Source organism: Papio anubis, chromosome 1 (assembly GCF_008728515.1).
Source record: "Papio anubis isolate 15944 chromosome 1, Panubis1.0, whole genome shotgun sequence".
NCBI classification, from domain to species: Eukaryota; Metazoa; Chordata; class Mammalia; order Primates; family Cercopithecidae; genus Papio; species Papio anubis.
This window is the reverse complement of record NC_044976.1, coordinates 165,898,214-165,905,494: the sequence shown is the minus strand read 5'-3', so window position 1 is coordinate 165,905,494 and position 7,281 is coordinate 165,898,214. Positions and strand designations below refer to the sequence as shown.

The following is a 7,281-nucleotide window of genomic DNA, read 5'->3' as shown; positions in this document are numbered from 1 at the left end:
CTTTGATATTATTTAGTTTTTGGAATGTTTTAAGACTTGTTTTGTAATCTAACATATGGTCTATCCTTAAGAATGATGCATGTGCTGAGGAAAAGAATGTGTATTGTGCAGCCGTTGGATGCAATGTTCTGTAAATGTTATATATCTTGGTGCTCCAATGTTGTGTGTCTCCCCAGTCCACTGGCTCTGGGACCAAGTTCAGCACTAGGACTCGCCTAGAAGTTGCAGTCCTGTGGCCTAGGCTGTCTTTCAGGTTTACTTGGTGCCCCAGTGCATGTTAGCCCACGGTGGTGAGACTTGTGGGAAATCAAGTTGGTCTGCTGCAATTGGCAATTCCCTTCTGAGAGGAGCTGTTTTAAATGCTCCCTCAGTGCCTTCTGAGTTTGGTCCAGTTTTGTTTTCTGCTCTAACAGGGCAACACTGAGTTCAATGTCTCACAATCGCTTCACTGTTCCCCTCCTCAGTGCACAGAAATGCTCTCCACACTATGTTGTCATCGGCAGGGCTTTGGGCAAGGGTGGTGTCAGTGATTCAAGACTGTTTTTCCCTCCTCATCAGTGCCTGTCTGGGTGCTATGAAGTTAAGACCGGATACCTTGAGTCTCACCTGATTTTTGGTTCTCGTGAAGGTGCTTTACTTATTTATTTATTTATTTATTTATTTATTTATTTATTGTAGATAGTTATTAAATCGGTGTCCTTCCCAGGTGGACAATTGGTAAAGTCTTCTATTCTACTACCTTTCTCTGTCCCTCTCACCAGTAATCAGTTTTTAGTGTGTTTGATAACATACTGCTTTACAAAGTCGGCAGCCTCTCAGATGGCCCCCAGTGATCCCAGGCTTCTGGCATTTGAGCCTTTGTGTAATGCCCCTACTTTGAGTGTGAGCTGGATGTATGGACTTGCTTTGAAAGAGCAGAATATGTCAGAATTGATGGGATGTCACATCTGAGAATAGGTTACGTAAGGACTGTGGCTTCTGACTTAGGTGTCCTCTGTCACTCTCTTGCTTGCTCTGAAAGAAGCCAACTGCCAAGTTGTGAGTTCGTCTCCAGAGAGACCCACTTTTGTGAGTCTGAGGATTTGGAGACTGATTCAGGAAATGACAGGACCATGATATGGCAGTGTTGCAAAAGTTTTATTAGGTGGTGCCTTGACAGAGTTGCATGTGAAGTAAAGTCCTTCACAGTGGGAGGCTTTCCAGAAATAGTGACCTAGGGCCACCACCCAGAAAAGGCAAAGGGCAAAGGAGAGGAGAATCAAAGAGACGGCTTACGTGTTTAGCGTTGTTACTCAGTGGCAAAGTGGGGAGACTGTGGGTCAGAGAGCTCCAAGGTTTGTCTTAACTATGGCTAGCCGATTTTGAGTGCAATTTCATGGGGTACGTAAAGGAAGGAGGTTCTAAATGGCTAAAAATACACTTATTTGGGTTATTTCATTTAATGGATCTGTAAAAATTTGAGTTTGTTGCCAGTAGCTTTGAGCTAATTGTCCTAGCCTTCTTGTTTACAAAGTAAGCAGTATTAGGCCAATATATTAATATAAGGGCAATCTTTGGTGCATTTATATAACACCCACATGACTTGAAACTCATTTTTTTAAACTAAGAGTCAAAGAAGATTTAAGGCCTGTCAACAACCACCTGAATGAACTTGGAGGCGGATCATTCCCCATGCAAGCATTGAGATGACTTTAGTTTCAGTTGGCAACTTGATTGCAGCCTCATCAAAGGTCTTGAGCCAGAGGAATTGAGATATGTCATGCCCAGAAGCTAGATCCACAGACACTGTAAGATATTGAATGACTGTTGTTTAAAGCCACTAAGTTTAGAGTAATTTGTTTCCCAATAGCTATTACCAGAGAGGATAACCTTTGGCAATCTTTAACAAGGGCATTTTGAGATGGTTATTGGTGTATCAAATTAAAATACACATATACCATTTTTCCAAGTTGAAGTGAATCGTCACTCAATTCATTTAGTAAAATGTATGCTCACTATACTATTCACATGCAATAGTATAATTTTATATTAAAAACTAAATATATTTTATTATGTATTTATTAAGATAATGATAACACTTAGAGAAGTTCAAAAATACATAATGCATCTAAGAAGAAAAAATATTTCTTGTCTAATGGAGTTCAAAATCACTATCATGGTTGGTGACTGGATTTCTTTTAGGCAGAGATGTAGGAACAGCCTTCTTCTATTCACCACTTTCCAGAAATGTTTTCCAAAGTCACCATCCTCATTTGTATCAAGGTAGCAGAAGGAGGAAAAGTGAAGCCAAAATAAAGAATGGAAAAGAAGTATCTACTCCTTAACTGCTTTATTCTAAAAATGGTTCCTTCCATCAAATGCAGTTAGTAAGATTTAGTCATATTATTCCATCTAAATAAAAATGTAGGGCTGGAAAATGCAATTTTTGGCAGGCATTTAATTTCCTGACAATACACTATTGCCAGGACAGTATGCATATTTGGTTCCCCTTTAAGGATACATATATTTCCAGATACTGAATGGGATATATTTGCCCCCTCCCCAAGAGTAACAACACAGAGCATTACACGATTTAGACCGTAAAAATTGTTGGTCTTCCTGCTGGTATGCCTGATGACAAAAGGACAATATTATATTGCATATAAAAAGATGCAACAATGTGTTTTTCCAATATTCATTTTTCATACATCTTTTAATATTCAGATGTTACTTTATTGCTTGCTGTGACCATGCATAGTTTAAGATTTTCTTTAAGTGTGTGATGGTTAATATAGAGTGTCAACTTGATTGGATTGAAGGATACAAAGTATTTTTCCTGGGTGTGTCTGTGACGGTGTTGCCAAAGGAGATTAATATTTGAGTCAGTGAACTGGAAGAGGTAGACCCACCCTCAGTGTGGGTGGGCACCATCTAATCAGTTGCCAGCAAGGCAGAAGAAAGCAGGCAGAAGAAACTGCAATGAGGCCTGACATGCTGAGTCTTCTGGCGTTTATCTTTCTCCCTTTCTGGATGCTTCCTGCCCTTGAACATCAGACTCCAAGTTTTTCAGCTTTTGACTCTTGGACTTACACCAGTGATTTGCCAGTGGCTCTTGGTCCACAGACTGGAGGCTCCACTGTCTGCGTCTGTACTTTTGAGGTTTTGGGACTCAGACTGGCTTCCTTGCTCCTCAGCTCGCAGACAGCTCCTTGTGTGACTTTACCTTGTAATCATGTGAGTCATTTCTCCTGATAAACTCCCTTTCATGTATACATATATCCTATTAGCTCTCTCCCTTTACAGAATCCTGACTAATACTGTGTTCAAATCTTCATTTTAAATCAAGACAAGAAAATGCCAATACAATTAGATGCATGCTTTTTAAAGCCAAGTGGGCCAAAAGAGGAAGCAGTAAATACTTAGCAAAGATAAGATTACACGGTGTTTTTTGTTTTTTGTTTTTTGTTGTTGTTGTTTGTTTGTTTGTTTGTTTTTTTTTTTTTTGCATTTAATGCATGTATGATACATTTGGGATATCAAAATAATAAGTTTTAAGTTTGATTTATGCCACCTACGTACCAGATGTGGAATTCCAACGTCTCCTTATAAGATGACAGTTCCAAGGAAATTCATTTTGACATTAAAATTTAACACTCCATTGTCAACTCTTTGCCACAATCTTGCCAACCTATGCCAAGAAAATTATTATAAATAAATCAAGCAGAGGCCACAGCATCTTATATCAGACTAATTCTACAACCAAATATAAATAAGAATAATGAAACAAAAATATTTAGAACCACTTGAAGAAATTTGAGGGAAACATACACAGGCAAGACTTGAGGACTCCATTACTTAACAGAAAGAACAAGCAGGTTAAGCTTCATATTTAGAACTGCTTTGTCCTTGAGGACATTTTCCAAATCACAGCAATGAAGAAGTAGGTTCCAAGTTGAAGGCAATACTTTTTACAGGACTGAAATGCAGGGTTTAAAGTGCAAGACTGTCGACATGACTGGGACTTGAAGATGACAAAATCCCAAAGAGTGGAGAAACATATTGTAGCAGACAGACTCTAAAAGGCCCTCCAAATCCTTAACTCCTTGTATTCATGGCTTTGTTGAATCTTCTCTCTTAGTGTGTAGGCAGGATTCATAATTTGCTACCAACCAGTGGAGTAAAGCAAAGATGATAATCACTTTCATGATCATGTTACATGAGATTGTATCTTTCACGCTAGAAGACTCTCTTTTTTGCTGGCTTTGAAGAAGCATCCTGTTATCTTGGGGAGCCTAAGAAACTGAGAGAAGTCTCCAGTTAATCATCAGCTAGGAATTGAGGATGACCTCTTTCTGGCAACCAGCAAGAAAATGAGGCCTCCAACCTTACATCAAAAAATTGAATTGTCCTAGCAACCATGTGAGCTTGGAAGTGAATCCTTCCCCAGTTCTTCCTTGAGATGAGACTACATCACCAACCAACACTTTTATTACAGCCTCATGAAATAGAAGCACCAGCTAAGCTGTAACCAGACTCCTAATTAACAGAAACTGTGTGGTAATAAAAGCATGCTATTTTATGCAAATAATTTTGTGGTAATGTTGTTATGCAACAATAAATAAATAATGTAAACAATTTAAGAATCTATTCACCAATTATCTTCAATTATCTTTTCTACTCTGTTTTATGCAAAAAATTGGCTAGTAGCTATTATAGGCTTTGAGGATGATATGTCATATCTGGTAACAACTCAACTCTGCTGTTGTTATGCGGCAGTTGTAGGCAATACATAAATAAATGAGTGTGGCTGTTTTCAATATGAGTTTATTTAGAAAAGCAGGTGATAAGCTATAGTTGGTCTTTGAGCCATGGCTTGCTAATTCTAGGTCTAAAACTATCAGATAAAAAACGAGAGATTAAATATAAGAACAAAAGCCAGCTATATACTTTCTCTGTTATTGATAGAGTAAGCAGACAGAATATCAAGTAAGCAGGATATCAAAGCTATAGATGACCTGGAGACAAACTATCAATTTGTCCTAATAGACATGTATATAACACTTTATACAGTGGCAGAACATACATTTTTACCCATGTCATAGAAAGAATCAACCTGAGCAATGTTAAAACCATAGACTTTAACAAATTTAAAAAATGATACAAATCATATAAAATATTTTCTTGGTCATAACAAAATTAAACTAAATACCAGGAATAGAAATATATCTAAAAATTCCTAAATATTTAGAAATGTATGACGCGTTTCTAAGTGAGATGAACAAAAACTATTTTAGGCTATAGGAAAACAAAGATGCAACTTATCAAAATTTTAAATATTCATGTTAAAGGCTAATTTATAATATTAAATGCATTTGTCAGAAAAGAAGAAATATCTAAATTAGTAACCTAAACTTTTGGAAAATGAAAGTAGGAAGAGCAACTTATACATAGAATAAGCAGAAAGAATGGAATAATGAATATTCTATCAGAAAGCAAAACATAGAAAAGAGAAAACAACATAGAAAAGAATTGAAAACAAAAGCTCATTGATAATTCTGTAGCCAGGCTAGGGAAGAAAAAAGAGGAAGAGGAAGAACACAAATTACCAATATCAGAAAAGAGAGAAAACCATCACTACTGATCCCACAGACAGTAGATGAATAATCCAGAAATTCTGTGAAATCACTCTAAGCTAAATAATTCCCAGAGCTCAAAAATAATTCTCGGTGTTAACGAGCCAGCATGGAGCAGTCTCATTGAACACTGGAGCTATCCACAGTAACACCAGAAAGAGGACTGAAATATATGAAGATTGAAAGCTATTTTAGATCTGTCCTAATAAAACTTAAAACTGGCCTAAACGTAATCAAGCTGATCTGAAACTAATTTAAGTGCCTATCATTAAAAAAGTAACATTTTATCCAGAAAATCATAATGTAAGATTAATGACAGGCAATAGTCTTTCAAAAAAAATATGAGATGCAAAGTAACAGAAGAGAAGGACCCAACAAGCAAGTGAAAAATCAGTAATAGAATCAGACCTAAAAAAGAACAGAATTCATGAAATTGGAAGATAAAGGTGTTAAAATATTTTAAATAAATTACCTAAAGAGTCATATAAACTTAGTGAAAAAAGAAAAAAAAAAAAAAAAAGCCCTTCTAAGGGGGTAAAATGCAATTATCTGAAATAAAAAAATTTATTTGATAGGCTTAATGCCGGATTAAAGAACTAAGAAAACGTCAGAAAATGAGCAGGGTCCAATTTTATTCTGCTGCTCAGTTTTCCCAGCACTATTTGTTGAAGAGACTGTTCTGTCTGCATCTCTTATTCTTGGCACTCTTGTGGAAAAACAGTTGATTGTATACATGGGTTTATTTCTGGGTTCTCTATTCTGTTCTATTGGTTTATATGGGCCCCGTTTTTATGTCAGTAGCATACAGTTTTAATTACTGTAGCTCCAAAATGTATCTTTAAATCAGGAAATTCCATGCCTCCAGCTTCGTTCTTCTTTCTCAAGATAACTAGATATTTGGGATCATTTGTGTTTCCATGTAAATTTTAGAATTGTTTTCCTATTTGTGCAGAAATGCCATTATTATTTTGATATGGACTGCATTGAGTTTGTACATCACTTTGGGTTTGGGGCATTTTAGCAATATTAAACTTTGCAATCCATGAACATAGGGTGCCTTTCCATTTATTTGTGTCTTTTAAATTTTCTTTTATCAATAATTTATAGTATTTAAGGTATAAGTCCTTCACCTTCTTGGTTAAGTTTGTTTCAAAGTATTCTATTTTTTGATGTGATACTAAATAAAATTATTTTTAATTTCTTTTTGAGATAGTTTGCTGTTAATGTATAGAAAGAAAACTGATTTTTTTATGTTAATATTTTCAACCTGTAACTTGGCAGAACTAGTTTATCAGTTCTAAAAGGTGTGTGTGTGTGTGTGTGTGTGTGTGTGTGGTCCGTAGGATTTTCTATTTAGAAGACCAAGTCATCAGCAAGCAGAGATAATTGTACTTATTCCTCTCCAGTTTTGATGTTATTTACACTTTTTTTTTTTTTTCCTAATTGCTTTGGTTGACTTTCAGCACTAAATTAAACAGGTGATAGGAATAGACATCACCACATGCAAAATCACCTCAGAATGGATTAAAGAATGAGGCATAAGACCCAACACTCTAAAGAGGTGTCTGTCTGTTCACATTCATTGCACTGTTATTCACAGTAGCCAAGATATGCAACTAACTTACATGTCTGTGGACAGATATATAAAAATATGATATATACATACAAT

At 36.1% G+C, this 7,281-nt stretch overlaps 1 long non-coding RNA gene across 1 annotated transcript in view; it reads right to left on the bottom strand.

The window, feature by feature from the left end:
- Nucleotides 1–1,118: 1,118 nt before the first annotated feature.
- Nucleotides 1,119–7,281, bottom strand: part of LOC103878931 — a 115,056-nt gene continuing 108,893 nt past the window's right edge. Inside the window, exons 5-6 of the long non-coding RNA XR_002518124.2 lie at nt 3,559–3,667; nt 1,119–1,785 (exon numbers count right to left, since the gene is read on the bottom strand). This is a non-coding gene — a long non-coding RNA (uncharacterized LOC103878931). The remainder of the gene's footprint in view (nt 1,786–3,558; nt 3,668–7,281) is intronic.